Source organism: Pelodiscus sinensis, chromosome 10 (genome assembly GCF_052426305.1).
Source record: "Pelodiscus sinensis isolate ZL-2025 chromosome 10, ASM5242630v1, whole genome shotgun sequence".
NCBI classification, from domain to species: domain Eukaryota; kingdom Metazoa; phylum Chordata; order Testudines; family Trionychidae; genus Pelodiscus; species Pelodiscus sinensis.
In genome coordinates, this window is record NC_143061.1 from 27,974,754 (window position 1) to 27,991,412 (window position 16,659).

The 16,659-nt window shown below is 51.2% G+C and overlaps 1 long non-coding RNA gene across 1 annotated transcript; it reads right to left on the reverse strand.

Annotated features, from left to right (window-relative positions):
- Positions 1-1,508: 1,508 nt before the first annotated feature.
- Positions 1,509-11,783, reverse strand: LOC142830775 (uncharacterized). Its single transcript, XR_012906245.2, has 3 exons — positions 10,227-11,783; positions 8,267-8,362; positions 1,509-1,785 (listed from the first exon to the last, which is right to left on the reverse strand). It is a non-coding gene; the product is annotated as an uncharacterized LOC142830775 (long non-coding RNA).
- Between the last annotated feature and the right edge of the window lie 4,876 nt (positions 11,784-16,659).

The following is a 16,659-nucleotide window of genomic DNA, read 5'->3' on the forward strand; positions in this document are numbered from 1 at the left end:
TGTGCTGCCATTGTGAATGCGGATAGCTAAGCAGTTTGCGTCTCCAATATGATGGGTGTGGTTGGGCGCCTGAGGTACTTGAATACAATTGTTTCCCACTAGGTTAGTATGTAATGTCCACCATACGGCATCTGTATGGGGTGGATACTGCATTTGGTCATAACTGATATTGTATGTGCTATCCCATTCCTCTGCAACCCATGGCCATTGATCTCCTATGTTAGTGCCTCCACAGACAAAACAATTGCTTATATTTAATGATACCACCACCTGTTCTGCTAATTCTATAAATAAATTCTTCGTACTTTTAGGGATGTCATCCCATGGACTCTTGTTTACTTCCTCCCAAAATTCAGCGAAATGTTTATGCTGCGTACCTATAATTGTTTCTTCTACTTTTTCGATCCATAACAGGGTTCCGGGGTCTACTCCTGGACTGTCTATTCGAAGGCCGAACTGTCGGTTAAAGTATGGCCAATTGCGGGGGTCTTTGATAGTAAAATTGAGTGGAGTACAGGTTTTGTTTGGCAATTTAATTGTGTGACCCCGGGTCGAAGATCGGCTGTTTGACCTGGCTGTTGCCAGGTTCCCCAGGCGACGCATGACCAGTAATTTAGGAAAAAATCGGCTACGCTATTACAGTCTCTATTGAACCCTTGGTATCCCATGTATTTAGGGGAATGCATGTAGTATCGTTCCCAGCTTAAGGTACTGCATGGGATTATAGATATGTGCATAGCCGAACATGCGTCAAATAAGAGAGATATTGGCCCCGTTGCTGGCACTGGAGTTATTGCTAAAACATTTCCTGATGACCCTCCGACCTTTAGTTTGACAATTTTTCTGGTGGCCGGTGGCTGAGGGTCAAAACAGGTTTTGCAATCACAGATAGAATATTGGGTTGAGTTATAGGTACATTGTGTAATTTTTTTTGTACATTTATAGGGTTTTGTATAAAACAAAGTTTGCTGCACTCGAGTGCCGTGTCTGGTGGTTTGGATACAAGGGGTACAGCTAGGGGAATCTATGGGTTGGGTGCTCACAACTTTAAGGGGCAGAAATATCAGGGGTATCATTGTCATCATCAGAGGAAACATATAGGTCACTCTCCTCACTGGACCCGTCGTGTAAGTTTGAACATCTCTCGCAGGGGACATTGTTAGGTTGTGAATTGTTTTGCGAGGCCATGGCACTGCAGAACTCAGTGTCCTTTGAGAGATCTGGGTCGTAATTAATTTCTTCATCCTCTGTTGAGACATGATAAGCCTGGTATTGGTTATTAACGATCCTAATTAAGTACCGCGGTTTGTGCTTCTTATTCCGCCTACGAGTTTGCAATAACTTTCGTAGAAAAAGGAATTGGGGAATTTCTCCTACTATACACTGCTTAATTTTGCAGGAGTAATGACCACAATTTTGGATGCCTTAAATCACCAGAGTCCACCGCCTTTGTGCAGTGGGGGCAATTATAAAGTTTATATAGGCATTTACTGCATTGTTGTCAATTATCCAATCTTCCTGGTCCATGTGGTGTTAGGTGGCCTGTACGGGGAGAGGCTATTTCAGGTAGACCTCGGTAGGGGCTTGATGTCTTGAAATCTTCTCCCGTGCGTTGAGCACCCACTCCCGGTGGGGTACAACAGGGGGTAGTTTTGACTAATCTTGATCCATGCGCTGGGCACCTAGTCCTGGTTAGGTGCGGCAGGGCTTTTGCTGATCTTGAGTTTCAAAGGTCCTACTGCTCTAGCTTTCCAGGTCTCAGGGGCGGTCCCTGCTTTGACCCTGCTGTAGTGGACCCAAGCTTTGATACCATGACATTTTAAAGCGGTAGGTGTGACCAAAAGAACTTGTCTAGGCCCTTCCCATTTCACTGTTAGAGGGTCAGGTTTCCACCGTTTAACCCATACCCAGTCTCCAGGCTCAAACTCATGCACTGGTTCCATTACCACAAAGGGCACAGTCTGTTGCAACTGCCTTCTGAGTCGGTGCAAGAGCTTTGCCCATACCTCTATTCTGGGGGGTTGACCTGACAGTTCTCTTAACAGTTCTCGCGTTATAGGGGAGGGCCTTCCATACATTAGTTCAAATGGGGTCAAACCAGTGGTACCTTTGGGGGTGTTCCTGATCTTGTACAATGCATATGGCAGAGCCGTAACCCAATTTAGCTGTGCCTCATCCATAATTTTGATTAGAGTGGCCTTGAGGGTCCTGTTGGCCCTCTCCACTTTTCCCAAAGACTGTGGCCTCCATGCAGCGTGTAATTTCCACTGTATGCCTAGCCCTTGTGCTACCTTGTGGACTGCTTGGTTAACAAATGCCCCCCCATTGTCTGAGTTTATTTGTATGGGTAGCCCATGTGTGGGGAGGTGATGATTAAGGAGGTATTTAACAACCCCATTAGATCCTTCTGATTTAGTAGGAAAAGCTTCAATCCACCCTGTGAGGGTACAAATCACTACTAAAAGATATCTATAAGGTCCACACCTAGTCATGTCTGTATAGTCTATTTGCAGGATGTCCATGGATCCCGCTCCTACTGCAACCTGTCCTGGTGCCCTGATCCTTCCTGTCCTGGGATTGACCTTCGCACATTGGATGCACCGCCTGGCTACTGTTCTGGTTGCATTATCCAGATATGGGGCATAGACAACCTTCCTAAAAGTCTGGTACATGGCCTCGGCTCCCATATGGGTTCCTTCATGTAGAGCTTGCACCATGGGTAAGAGTTCATGGGTTGGCACTACACTTCGGCCATCAGGCAGTGTCCATATCCCCTCTTGATTTTCTTGTGCCCCAATAGCTGTAGCCATATTGCGGTCTTCTAGACTGTAGGCTTGTGGGGAGATTTTCATATTAGTAGGGTCTACCGTCAGTGAGCAGTTTATGATAGGGGCACGGGCCGCTTGTTTTGCGGCGACATCTGCTTTTCGGTTTCCCTCGGCTTCAAAGGCTGATCTTTTCTGGTGTCCTTTGCAGTGTATTACCGCCAATTCCTTTGGCTTTAAGACAGGTTTCAGTAAGGCCTGTATTTCTCCTTGATATTTAATAGGTTTTCCTCGAGAGTCTATCATTCCTTTTTCTTTATACAACCCTGCATGTGAATGTACGGTGAGGTACCCATATTTAGAATCAGTCCAAAGGCTCAGTCTTTTTCCTTCTGCCAATTCACATGCTCGGGTAATGGCTATTATTTCAGCTAACTGAGCTGATGTTCCGCAGGGCAGTGGTTGGGCCTCTACCGTATCATGCTGATTGACAATTGCATACCCTGCTTTTCGTTCCCCTTCTTCCACAACGGAACTGCCGTCAGTAAACCATTCATAGTCTGCATTTTTCAAAGGAACTTCTTTGAGATCGGGCCTGGCAGCCCATGTATACTGCAGCAAGGTGGTACAGTCATGGCATACTGGGCGAGGGTCCATGTGGGGCTCCGGCAGCAGAGTAGCTGGGTTTAATCTGACCACTGCCTCCAGGTCCACATCTGGATCTTCTAACAGCAGAAGCTGGTATTTTGTGAGTCTTGCACTGGTCATCCATTTAAGGCTGGTATCTCTCAGGAGGGTCTTGATTCCATGTGTGGTATAGATGGTAGTCCTGGCTCCATACGTGAGTTTCTTTGCATCTTGCAGGAGTGTGGCAGCTGCCACTAAGCATCTTAGACAGCTTGGAAGTCCTCTAGCAACAGCATCCAGTCTTTTGGAGAGATATCCGCAGGGGCGTGAGTACGGTCCCACTTTCTGGGTTAGAACTCCTTTCGCTTGACCTGCATGTTCTATCACATAGAGTTGGAATGGCTTGGCCATATCTGGGAGACCTAGGGCCGGTCCTTTGGTTAACATATTTTGCAGCTCAAAAAATGCAGCCTTCCTTTCTTCCGTCCACTGCACCTGCCCTTCCTTAATATCTTTAACTGCCTCATATAGCAGTTGTGCGATGCTGGAGCCTGGTATCCACAGTCTGCAGTAGCCTGTCATGCCTAAATAGGTCCTCAATCCTTTTTCTGTTGTTGGAGGGGCTAACTGGCAAATGGCCACTACTCTATCACCGGATAGTCTTCTACACCCATCTGCGATGACAAATCCTAGGTAAGTTACTTCCCGCTTGACCAGTTGTGCCTTTGCCCTTGATACCTTATACCCACATTGAGCTAGGTGTTGGAGAGTTGTCCGCATGAAGGCCGTGCAGTCTGCTTGTGTTCTGGCGCACAGGAGGATGTCATCTACATACTGGAGTAACTGTCCCCCCTCAGGGGCATGCAGATCTTCCAGATCCTTGGCCAGAGCCTCAGAAAATATGGTGGGACTGTGGATGAAACCCTGAGGTAGCCTTTGCCAGGCGAGTTGGGTAGTCTTTCCTGAGTCGGGGTCTGTCCAAGTAAATGCAAATAATGAGGTGGAGGTCTTTGCCAATGGGATGGCAAAGAATGCATCTTTTAGATCAATTACGCTGTACCACATAGCCGTTCCTGGGACTCGAGTTAACATGGTGTATGGGTCTTCTACTAAAGGGGTCATAGGCGCTACTCGTTGGTTTACTGCTCGTAAATCGTGGACTGGGCGGTACTTCCCTGGCTCCTTCTTTTCTACCGGGAACAATGGAGTGTTCCAGGGAGATCTGATTTCTTCTAAGATTCCAGCCTGTTGGAATCCTTTCAGTATGGGTTTAATACCTTCCCGTTTATTTTTCGGAATTGGATATTGCTTAATGCTAATTGGCTCCGCCCCGGGACGCAGAAAAATATGTACTGGGGTCTGCCGTTTTGCTAGTCCGTATCCTCCATTTTCTGCCCACAAATCCCTTGGAAGGTCACTCCATTCCTCGCTTGGCACCGTAACTGTACAGATTATTGTAGGCTGCCGGTCAGGCCTCTGGAAATGCTCTAGCCATTGCAGGGCGTGAAACCTTGGCACCGTCAACTGACACTGTCCGTTTTCTGAAAAAGTGAGTGTAGCTTGCAACTTACACAGGAGGTCTCTGCCTAAAAGGGGGGCTGGGCTGTCTGGCAAATACACAAACGTATGAGTAAAGGTGTGTCCTTGAAACTTGCAATCATCAAGTTGGAACAAACAGTGTCTTTCAACCTTCCCTGTAGCCCCTTGGACAGGGAGGGTAGTGGTCAGTGGGCGTCCCATTGGTTTTGTGATTTCTGATAATGATTGACAGTGGAGCATCAGTAAGTCAATAGTTGATTCCCCCACTTTCATTTTTACCATGGGCTCTGGGGGAATCCAGAGAGTTTTTGAGCCCGGTCCCCGTCATTGGTCAGTGACGCTAAGTTCTTTCGCCGCCTGATTTTGTCCCTGGGGGCACTCCTGTTTCCAATGACCAAACCCCCGACAGAGCGCACATTGATTGCGATCTAGTGGTAGCCTTGTCTCATCTTTTCCCTGGAATCTTCCTCGCCTTCCTCTGCCTCGGCCACCGCGGCCGCGTCTAGCGGGCTCCTCCCCCCTGATGGCTGCTGCCATAATTTTGGCTGTCTTTTCTGTTATTTCTTCTTCAGTGTCCCGGTTCATGAACACAGTTCGAGCTAGGCCCAACAACATCTCTTAACTCATATCAGGGGCTTCCTCTCATTTTTGAAGTTTCTTTCTAATGTCTTTGGCTGACTGGGCAATAAATGTGGTGTTGACTTGCCGCCTATTGGTGGGATCATCCGGGTTTATATTTGACCATACTCGGTAAGCCTCTTTTAGTCTTTCCATAAAGGCGCCTGGAGTTTCATTAGGGCCTTGTACCACTTCTGAAATTTTTGTTAAATTGGTATTCTTTCTTCCTGCCTTTCGGACCGCCTTTACAAACAAGTTACAATAAGCTCCTCGGCTTGCTTGGCCATGCTACGTGTGGGGGTCCCAGTCTGGGTCCATAATGGGCAGTAAGGCCAGTTTATTTTGCTCATTTAATGTTGGGTTTTCTCGATTTACAATATCTCTCATGGCTTGGTGGACCCTACTCCTCTCTTCTCCCGTAAAGAGGGTTGTCAATAAAGTCTGGACGTCTTGCCACGTTGGCATGTGGGTGGTAATGATTGACTCTATGAGGGTGGCCATTTCGCCAGGACTCTCAGATAAAGGTTTCGTAGTCTTTTTCCAATTTATAAGGTCAGTGGTGGAGAAAGGGACCTGCGTGATCTGCGTACGGATGACTCTTTGGTCTCCGTCCTCTGCCTCGTAACGGGTCACACGGAGGGGAAACTCCGGGATGGCCATTGTCTCTCGGTGCCTTAGATCATATCTTTTTTCTCCGAGGAAATTTGGTTTGGGGGAAAGTAGCTCGGTCAGGTTTAATAATGTCTGATTCATTTCTTCTATTTTGTCTTTGACCGTTGCCCCTCCAACCTTATGCGTCTCATCTCTAGGAGACGCGGAATCAGATGGACTAGAGCGGCTGGTGCCGGATGACGGACGCCGAGACGTTCTAGGCTAGCCAGGATTGTAGGGAGGGGGCAGGTCATTTTCCTCTTCAGGTTGGGGGAGAGGGTCAAAGCTTTCCTTTTCCATCCTCTCTTTCTCAGGGGTATCCCTTTTTCCTGATTTTAGTACCTCTTTCTTCTTGATTCTCACTGCCATGACGGGGACTGCTTCATTCTTTGACTTCCTGCATTGCTTAATCCACCCCGGACCCTCTACTACATTCAACAACCACTGGTCTACATAGACATACTGATCTGGGTGACTGTCTGTGACTGTCTTGTGGACCTTCCTTATTTCTGTAATCTCAAACGAACCCTCTGACGACCAGGTAGGGCTCTGGGACAGCCAGTCTATAGTGCACAAACGTGTCAAAACTTCGGGTTTTGGTCTGGGGTCTCCATAGTTTCGGGAAAAGCCGGTTTTAAAATTCTTAATCATGCATTGTAGAGGTGTACAAGATTTGGAACCTCCTCCCCCCATTACTCCACGACCAAGACGTCACACACACACACCAACAGACACAAGTAGGGTAGGGTATACAGACCGTTGGTAGGGGGTCCAGCGGTTCACAATGGGGGACAGACACTAAATTCACACCCTCCGTTCGCGGCTTGTCCCGTCGCCGGGTACAAGAAACACGCTACTAGGAAGTCCCGACCGGCCTCAAACCAGTGCCACATTCAGATTGGGTTTCTGTCTGACAGTCCCCCGATCACTCAACTCACAGATTACACAACATTCATACACCAATCCTCAGATCCACCCGCGGGGAGATGTCTCTGGTAACAATTCAGTGCCCTCTGAATTCCAGGTCTCCCGTCCGGTTGGGCGAATTCCGGACTCCTATTGTCCTGGGACCCTTTGATACTCACTTTCCTGGCATCCGAGTTGTTCCTGCCGGCGGTGGTCTGAACCTCGTTCGTAGCCCCCTTATAATGGTGTCCCGTCAGGGCCATGGAGTCACCCAGGTTCGCCCAGGAGGGAGAGGGGACTTACTTCTCAACTAGGCCTCTGGGCCTGATTGCCTCTAACCGAGGGGACCCATCTGACATCTGTCAGTGTCAGTGCTTGGGGGCCCATTGCCCAGCAGGGTCCCTTAGCTCTGACGCAGCAGCAGTGGCCAGAGGGGTCAGGCCCTGCCTGGCCAGCCAGTGTCCTCAGCTGGGCCCCTGAGGGACAGTCCCAGATGGGCCCCAAGCTCCCTAATGGGGGGCTGTGCTGAGCTGGGATGGAAGGGAGGAGACTGGGTCCCATCAGTATCCTGCAGCCAGCTCCCAACCACCCTGGGCCAGGCGCCTCCCTCCCCAGCTCCCTCTGCTGGAGCCACTGGGGAGAGGAGCTAAGGAGACCCCCAGCTCCTGGGGGAAAGGGCGGTGGGCAGGGCCCTCCTTGGAGACTTGTGCCCCCGGATGCTCCAGGGGGACAAGGAGGGACCCAGGGCGGGGAAGGAATCTGGCTGCAACATGGCCCTTAACGTTCCAGGGTCTCACCTGAGCCAGGAGAAGATGAACTGGGCCCCCATCTGGCTCAGGCCTGGGGTTGCCAGATGGTTTCAACAAAAATATGGGACACACTGGACGTTCTATCCCAAATGACATTCCATCATCCTTGGGAAATCCCGGCCGTTTCCATTGTCTCATTTCTATTGTCTCCATTTCTTTACCACACAGAGAGCTCAAATCCTGGCCTGCCCAGTTCCAAACCAGACACCTGGCCACCCTGCTCAGGCCCGGCTCTGACTCTGCCCTACCGAGGGGTCGCTGCCAGCCCCCACCCCCGCCACTGTTGGCCCTTCAGCCTGTGGGAGCCACCTGCCCACCCCAGGGTCAGGGGCTGGCTCAGAGGTCACTCACCTCCAACGCAGGGAGGGGGAATTACAACCGGGCTCTGCTGCTCCTGGGGCCTTGGCTCTCCCCTGGGACACTCTGGGCGATGCAGGAGCTGACCCGCTGCGGGGGAGAGAGGTGGAACGAGGTGGAATGGTAGAAAGCCTAATTCGAACTACCTACTTTGTGCCGCGTGTAGCCGCGGGCACGGAGTCCGAACTACCGGAGATTTAAAAATGGCAGCGCCCGGCAAGATGCAAATGAAGCCTGGGATATTTAAATACCGGGCTTCATTTGCAACTTCTATTGACTACATTAACCAGCCTAGTTCGAACTAGGGTGGTAGTGTAGACATACCCTCAAAGCCCAGGGCCCTCCACCCAGCCACAGCCCAAACACCACTAATGGGCACCAGTCATCAGAGATCATTCGGTCCAGGCCCCTGCCCTTCCAGCAGGACCCAGCACCATTTAGACCAGTGGTTCCCAACCTTTTGGGGCTGCTGGGCGCATGGGGGCGGAGCCACTCACGCGCTGGGCACCCGGGGGCAGGGCTGTGCATGCGCCCGGGGGCAGAGCCACCCATATGCCCTGTGCCCAGTGCCAGCGCCACCCAGGCACCGCACTCCCGGGGCCGGCGCTGCTCAAGTGCCACACGCCCAGGGGTGGGGCTGCCCATGCGCCCGGGGCCAGAATAGCCCATGCGCTGCATGCCCTGGACCGGCGCCACTCCTGTGTCGTGTGCCCAGGGGCAGGGACGCCCACACGCCGCTCGCCCAAGGCCAACACAGCCCATGCGCCGCATGCCCAGGAGCGGGGCTGCCCCTGTGCCATGCGCCCGGGGCCGGCACTGCCCCTGTGCTGCATGCCCAGGGCCGGTACCACCCTTGTGCCATGTGTCCAGGGGCCGGCACTGCCCATACGCCGCACGCCCGGGGCTGGCACAGTCCTTGCACCATGCACCCGTGGGCGGGGCCGCTCATACACTGCGTGCCCAGGGGCCGGCACCGCCAATGCGCCATGTGCCCAGGGGCGGGGCCGGCCCAGATCACTCGGTGGGCGCACAGAAATAGCTCGGTGGGCGCCATGGCGCCCGTGGGCACCGCGTTGGGGACCACTGATTTAGACCATCCCTGACAGGTGTCTGCTCTGAAATATCTCCCGTGTTTAACCCCCCTCACAGGAAGATTTTCCTAATATCAAGCCTAAATCTCCCTTGCTGCAGTTTAAGCCCATTGCTTCTTGTCCTGTCCTCGGAGGCCAAGGAGAACAATTTGCCTCCTTCTCCCTGGAACCCAATTTTAGGTACTTGAAAACTGCTCTCATGTCCTGTCTCAGGCCTTGTCTATACAGTGGTATCCCAGAACCCTCCCCCCCCCCCGCAGTCCCCGCCCCGCTGCATCCAGGGAATGCGTTTGCTCTTCTGATTTTTTTGTGGAAATGCAAACCCGTTCTTTTGGAAGCCCAGTCTTCCTCCTCCCATCAGGAAGAAGGGAGCTTCTGAAAGAGGGTTTTTACTGACATTTGATTCCAGAAGTGCCTCTTCAAAAAAAACAAAAAAAAAAAACAAAAAAAACAAACAAACAAGGACTACAATTGCAGTTCACTATTTCCATAACTTTTTCAGGAAATAGAACACACTCTCCTGAAATGTGGTGCCCAGAACTTGAGACAATAATCCAACAGAGGCCTAATCAGCAACGAGACTCCAACTGAAGACTAATCAGTGCAGAGTAGAGAGGAAAAAGCACTTCTCGCGTCTTGCTCACAACACTCCTGTTAATGCAGCCCAGAATTATGGTTGCTTGTTTTTGCTACAGTGTCACACTGTTGACCCCTATTTCGCTTGTGATCCACTATGAACCCCTAGATTCCTTCCTGCAGGACTCCTTCCCAGCAGTGGCTTCCCATTTGGCATGTGCCAAATGGGTTGTTCCTTCCTAAGCGAACACTTTGCATTTCTCCTCATTCAACTTCATCCAGTTTACCTCAGCCCATTTCTCCACTTTGTCCAGATCAGTTTGAAGTATGCCTCTGTTCTCCAAAGCACTTGCCACTCCTCCCAGCTTGGGATCACCTGCAAACTTAATAAGCGCCCTCTGTATGCCAATAGCTAAATGGCTGATGAAGATAAGGAAGAGTCCCAAAACAGATCCCTGCAGAGCCCCAGGTGTTAGGCCCTTCCCACATGGCTGGGAACCATTCATAATGACTCCACAAAATGGTTTGAAAGAGAACAAAAGGCCGCCAGTCTCCCCTGTCAGTAACCACCTGCTCAGCCATTCGGCAGCGAGACTCTAGGAGCTCGGGAGGTGGGTCTCAGCACACATCCAAACGGAGGGCCAGGTCACCTCCAGCTCCCAGTGCTCTGCCAGCCCGAGTTCTGTGTGAGGCCTCCCACCGCCCCAACCTCCCAACGCCTCCTTGGTGGGGCGGAGGGCAGGAAAAGGGGTAAAGACGCAGGAGAAGGCGAGAGAGAGGGGAGGCAGGGGGCAAAGGGGAAACAGAATGAGCAGGCTCCGAATCTTTCCAAGGCTCCGACTGTCTCACCAGGCCCGACACGACCAGCCGCAGGGAAGGAGAAAAGGCCAACAAGGCTCCTCCTGCCCCCGCCCCTTGGTCCCAATTCTCCATCTGGCCTCCGTAGAGAGCCCGGGAAGGGGCCGGGCTGCTGCCAAGCTGCGGGGAAACTCTGTGCTTGCCCTGGCTTTGCACCTCCATCCTGAGTGGCTGTTGCCAGGAACTCTTTGTGAGGTCATCCCTGTCCCCCAATAAGCTGTGGTTGTGCAATGGGCCCTTTGTGATGTCACTGCCACCCCCCTCGCGCATCCTCTGCTAGGCTGGGGTCCTGGCCCTGGCAGACCCCTCTGGGTGTTTGAGGAGTTCCCCTGGAGCCCCACTGAATGGCAGTTGGGTCTGGGGCCCAGCGGGCTGGGCAGTGATGCCCCAGGGGCTGCTCCCCTCAGTCCCACCCAGCTTCTCAGTCATTAGCAGAGTGTAAGGCCCGAGGGGCCCATTAGAGCATCAGATCTGCTCCCTGCACATCCCAGCCCCCTGTATCTCCTCACAGTTGCTATGTTCTGACCCCGCACACACCAGAAAGGCAACTCGTCTTCACTGGAGACACCAAACGGGGGGAATCCCTCACTGCATTTGGCTGTTTGTGCCAATGGTGCATCAGCCTCCCCGGGAAAGATTTGTGCCTCATTTCTCCCATGGGCTTGTCTGCTTGCCGCTTCCAGTCACCAGCCTTGTTCTGCCTTTTTCTGCAACATGAACCAGCCCTTTCATCAGGGACATTTTCGCTCCAGGAAGCCTTTAGACACATCCGTGAAGTCCCCTCTCAGCGTCCTTTGGCAGACGCTAAACAGAAGGTGTTTTTCTTCAGCCGTCAGAATATAGGGCTCTTTGCTGTCCCAGTTCCTGTTTTCCAACATCTGTTTCCGTGTGGCCCCAGAGGCAGCCGTAGCCTCCAATCTCCGTCTCCCGGATGCTGTGTCACCTCCCGGCCCTGCTCACCCCCTGCCCATGTGCCTAGTGATGCCTGGAGCCACATTCCCCACAGCAGCGTCCTGTGAGTGCCCATTGAGCGCCCTGTCCTGCGTGTCCCCAAAATCATTCTCACAGTCCCTGCCTGCTGGGGACAGCTCCTCATTCCGGGGGTGGGGCCTGCCTGCTCTGGGATGGGGCAGGGCCTTGCCTTTGGCTCTGGGAAAACCTGGTTTGTTGGCCTGGGTCCAGATTCCCAAGGGATCTAGATGGCTCCATGTCACTGCCCCAGCCTCAGCCTGATTTGACCCTACTTGGGTTTTGGTCCCTGCACATGTTGGGGGGGGGGGGGCTGTTTGGCCCTGAGGGACTCATCCAAGGTCACACAGAGAGACGGTGGAAGAGCCGGGTGTCCCAAATCCCAGCCTGGAACCTTAAGCACCTTGCGTGGATAATTGAAATACAGCAGCTAGTGCAACAACGGCAGCCACCAAGCACCCACAGACAGGGCTGCTGTACCCATGCAATGCAGATGCCAGCTCATTTAGCCTCTCCTAGTGCTTTGCATGGAACAAAAGGGGAACCAGGCAGTGGCCCACCCTACAGGCAATGCCAGGTTGTGCTCAAGGGCCTTGTCTTTGACCCCAGAGGGCCCCCCAAGGGAAGCCAGTCTTGCTAGAGCAGACCTGGGGAAAATACATCCTGAGGGCTGAATCCAGCCTACCAAGCCACCAGATCCGGCCCATGGGGGCAGCGGGGAGCCCCAGGCAAGTCCCTAGCTCACCCTGAAGGCCCGCCCACCACACAGCTGCAGGGCTCCATTGATTTTGAAACTGGAGGGGAGGGGGGATGTTTTAGGAGCCATCACACCCCTAGCACATTCTCATTGGCTGGTTTCTGGCAGATCCAGCCAAGAGGAGCTGTTTGTTGGAATAACAGGAAGCCAAGAATAATCACACCCCTTCTCTTTGGCTGAGTTGTTCTTGAAGCACATGGCCAGGCAGGCAGACTGTCTATCTGGGGAACATTTCGAGATCTGCAAACAGGTTGATCAGTTTGTAGAGTTGCCAGGTGTCCGGTTTTCTACCGGACAGTCCAGTTTCTGGACCCTCTGTCTGGTAAAAAAAAATCCAGAAAATATCGGACATGTGCAATGTCTGGTATTTCCTGGTTTTCTGGCTGGGCGCCGGACGGAAGCCCGGCGGGGGCGAGGGGAGTGACTGGGAGGCGGGGCACAATCGGCACTGGAAGCCCTGGCTGCATGTGAGGAGGAGGAGGGGCAGCCCGGTCCATGCTCCTGCACTCTGGTCAAGTGCATGGTGGAGCCGCAGACGGATTGACTTGTGCAGGATGGGAGCGCCCTGAGATCTGCACAGCCTGGGTCAGTCCTGCTCCCCGCCAGCTGATTTGCTCCCCTGCCCCCTCCGCCAGCTCTGCGTTCCGCTGGCCAGTTCCTGCTCCTGATCTTCCCTGGCCAGTCCCTCTCCCCGCCCCTCCGCCGCCAGCTCTGCGTCCTGCTGGCTGGTTCCTGCTCCGGATCTTCCCCGGCCAGCCCCACTGCACCCCCCACCAGCCCTGCTTCTGGCAGCTAGTTCTCCCCTCCTCCTGAGCTCCCCTGGCCAGCTCCAGCCCCAGCCCCGCCGGCCGCCTCCCTGGATGTCCCACAGCCAGCCCCATTCCGCCCAAGCCGACCCTCCCCCCCCCACCAACCAGCCCTGCTTCCCGTTGACCTCCCCATCTTCCCCAGCCAGCCCTGTTGCCCTCCCCTTAGCTCTGTTTCGTCCCCACTCCCCGGCCAGCACCGCTCCCCTCCCGGCTGGTCCTTCCCTCCCTCCCCCCATGAAGCGTGTCCAGCATTTTGTATTTTAATGACTACCTGGTAACTCTAGCAGTGATCCTATCCCTGTGATTACCACAGAGATTTAAACTGAGAAGCCTGCAGTCTAGACATAGCCTAAATCATTGCTCCGGAGCCCTTGCACATGGATCCTTATAATTAATCTTATCAATTACCCTGCTCATTTTGAGATCTTTGATTGTCTGTGAAGAAGTCATTGTACTTTGTGAACTTTCTGGTAAAAATTAAATAGATGTGATGTTCTCACATTTTAAAGAAACTACAGGTAGAGGCTCACAGGGGATTTCAATTTTTATCTGTTAACTAGGCTCTCTCCTGTCTTTGTGAGAAGGCTCCATCTCTGCAGCAGCAAATTAAAAGTTTCATGTTGAATTAGAAATTAAAAATAGAAATAACAGTCAGAAATATGCTTGCAAGGCAAAATCCTTTAAAGGGCTACAGGTGTGAAAACTTGATGGCTCGGGGTAATGAGATATATCGCCAGTCTAAAACCCCCTCCACTTGTTGATTAGTGAATAAAAGCAATTACCATGTAATGGTTGCTCAGAAACAAGTTAGTGGTCAGTCCATTTCACACGGTTTTTCTACACTGCTAAGTTCAAAGTGCAGCCATGGCAGCACTTTAATGTGGTAGTGTGATCACAGTGCTGTTGGTAAACCATCTCCATGGAGGGAGGGAGGATTTTTTCATCCCCCTGCGCAAAGCAGTTACAGCACCGTAAAGTGACAGTGTAAACAAGCACACAGATCCATTGTATTTAAGGCCAAAAGGAACCATGAGATCTTTGAATCTGACCTTTCTACATTTCCCCGGCTGGCCAGAGCTTGGAGAGGGAGACTGGGGCAGCATGCCACTTCTACCTTCCCCCGGCCGGCTGGAGCACGGAGGAAGGATACTTCTGCAGTGCACCACTTCCTCCATGCTCCAGCCAGCCAGGGGAAGGTAGAAGCGGCATGCTGCCCCAGTCTCCCTCCCCAAGCCCTGGCCAGCTGGAGCACAGGGAAGGGAGGCTGGGGACTTTTGCAGACCCGCTGGAATTGGCCCCATGGCAGACCAGGAAGGATGGGGAGGGGGGTGATTGCACCCTTCACAGCACCCCTGTATACGGGCCTGGTCTTAGAAGAAAGAATGCTTCAGCTCTGTGGAGTATGAAGTTGTTCTGCATGGGCCCATTGGCCTAACTTCCCCATATATATTGTCACTGTCACAACAGGTTAATTTTAAGCTCTTTTTAGTCTGCCTCTTGCTGGCATTCATATGAAGAATCTTCCATCATTAGGAGACACATTAGTGTTGATCTAAAGTGAATAGGCTGGCAGAGGAAAAGTCACTAATTTGTTGTTATTCTATGTGGTTTAACTCTCAGGTTCACAGGAAACAGACATATTTAATTCCCTTTCTCTGCAAGGCATGTTTTACTGGTTAGAGTGCTTTTCTTTTTAGTCTGGGTGAGACTGCTGACATCTGGGAGAAAAGAAATAATCTGATTGTTCTTGGCATCTCTCACCTGAATAGGTCACATATAGGATAAAGGTAAAGTTTAGTGACAAGATTTTTATGGAGTGCAATAAGCAAAGATTAATGTAATGTATGAATCATATTTGAATTCTCTGTGTCAAATTTATACCTGGCATAAATGCTCTGAAGTCAGTACCTAGATGCCACAATTATTGTACTATAAATACCACAGATAGAGTGAGTCATTCCAGGGATGAATTTGCCCTCTTCTCTGTTTCGTATACACACATGACAGAAGGCCCTTTCAGGAACATAATGACTAAGGCCTTGTTGGTATTGTACAGCCTTGTTTAAGGAAGAGTAAGTGAAATGACACATGCATAATATCGGGAATGTTGGGTAAGGTAGGTGCGGTCCCGAGTTTATCTATCGGAAGCCAAATATTTTGAATGCTATGATTGTTATTACCAGTAAAACTATGATTCATGGTTGCAAAGCATTTGCCATACAGGGTAAGATCACTGATTCATCAAATTGAGTATCCTGCCTCTGGCAGAAACCAAAACTCAATGCTTTAGGAGATGGCAACCCAATGTACTTTTTCCACTTGAGTAATGCTGAGCATGGCAGAAAAATATATCCCTGTAGTGATAAACATGTGCCCTCAAGCCTAAGTTTTGAGTATCCCTCTCCACCTTAATATGTAGAAATATAAATTGATTTATTGTACTCACATGTATAAAGCTTCTATCAGAAAATATTACAATAAATGTAACAAATTTCAGTTCAACCAGTTCTACTCACTACTAACATGATGATGAAAAAAACCCATAGGATTAAGAGCTAATTTGCGGGGTTAAGCCACTTATTGAGGGGTGCGTGTCCCAAACCAGCTCCAAGAGTGTAACGATGAACCTGAGTGTTCCATTATGCTACCTGGCTAACCTGGAGGCAATTAAAGATAAAACCCAGCTGGGGAAGGAGCTGATTGATGACTATGGAAAAAAGGAAGCAGAAATTAGGAGGAGTCTACAGGAAGAGAGGGAAAGAACTTGAAAGTGCCTCTCTGAGTAATAGAGTAGAACCTGGGGAGCTACATATAAGTCGTTGGGGTTGAGCACGCTTGGGTAGTGAATGCTGATAGAAGGGCAGGAGCTAGAAGGATTAAAAGATAGGAGTCTGAAGTTGTTTTCATCTTTGTTTCTGTTTCTCTTCTGAATTTGAGTAAAAGTTTCTAGGGAGAAGCCCTAGGGCCAGTACTATGACAGAGGACTGTAAAGGAAGAGAAGCCCTCAAGGGGCATAAGATGTTAGATTGACAGCTAGAGTGATGTGGAACACTCTCCATTTTGTGATCCTTACCACATAAAGGGAAAGACTTTAAAGTGGCTGGAGATCTGAGAGGAGGCAGACCACTGCAGGGCCAGAGGAACTGTTGATGTATGGTGCTAGATGAGGAGAGCCTGCCCTGCAATGAGGGGGTGTGCCAGCAGCGAGTCCACTCTTCTATGCTGTGCTATAAGCTGGTCTGAATACATGTGGCCCTGATGGAAGATCATGGATGCATTTGTGCAGCAGGAAAGTGGCCACCTCTTCACCCTTAGGTTCCAGATATG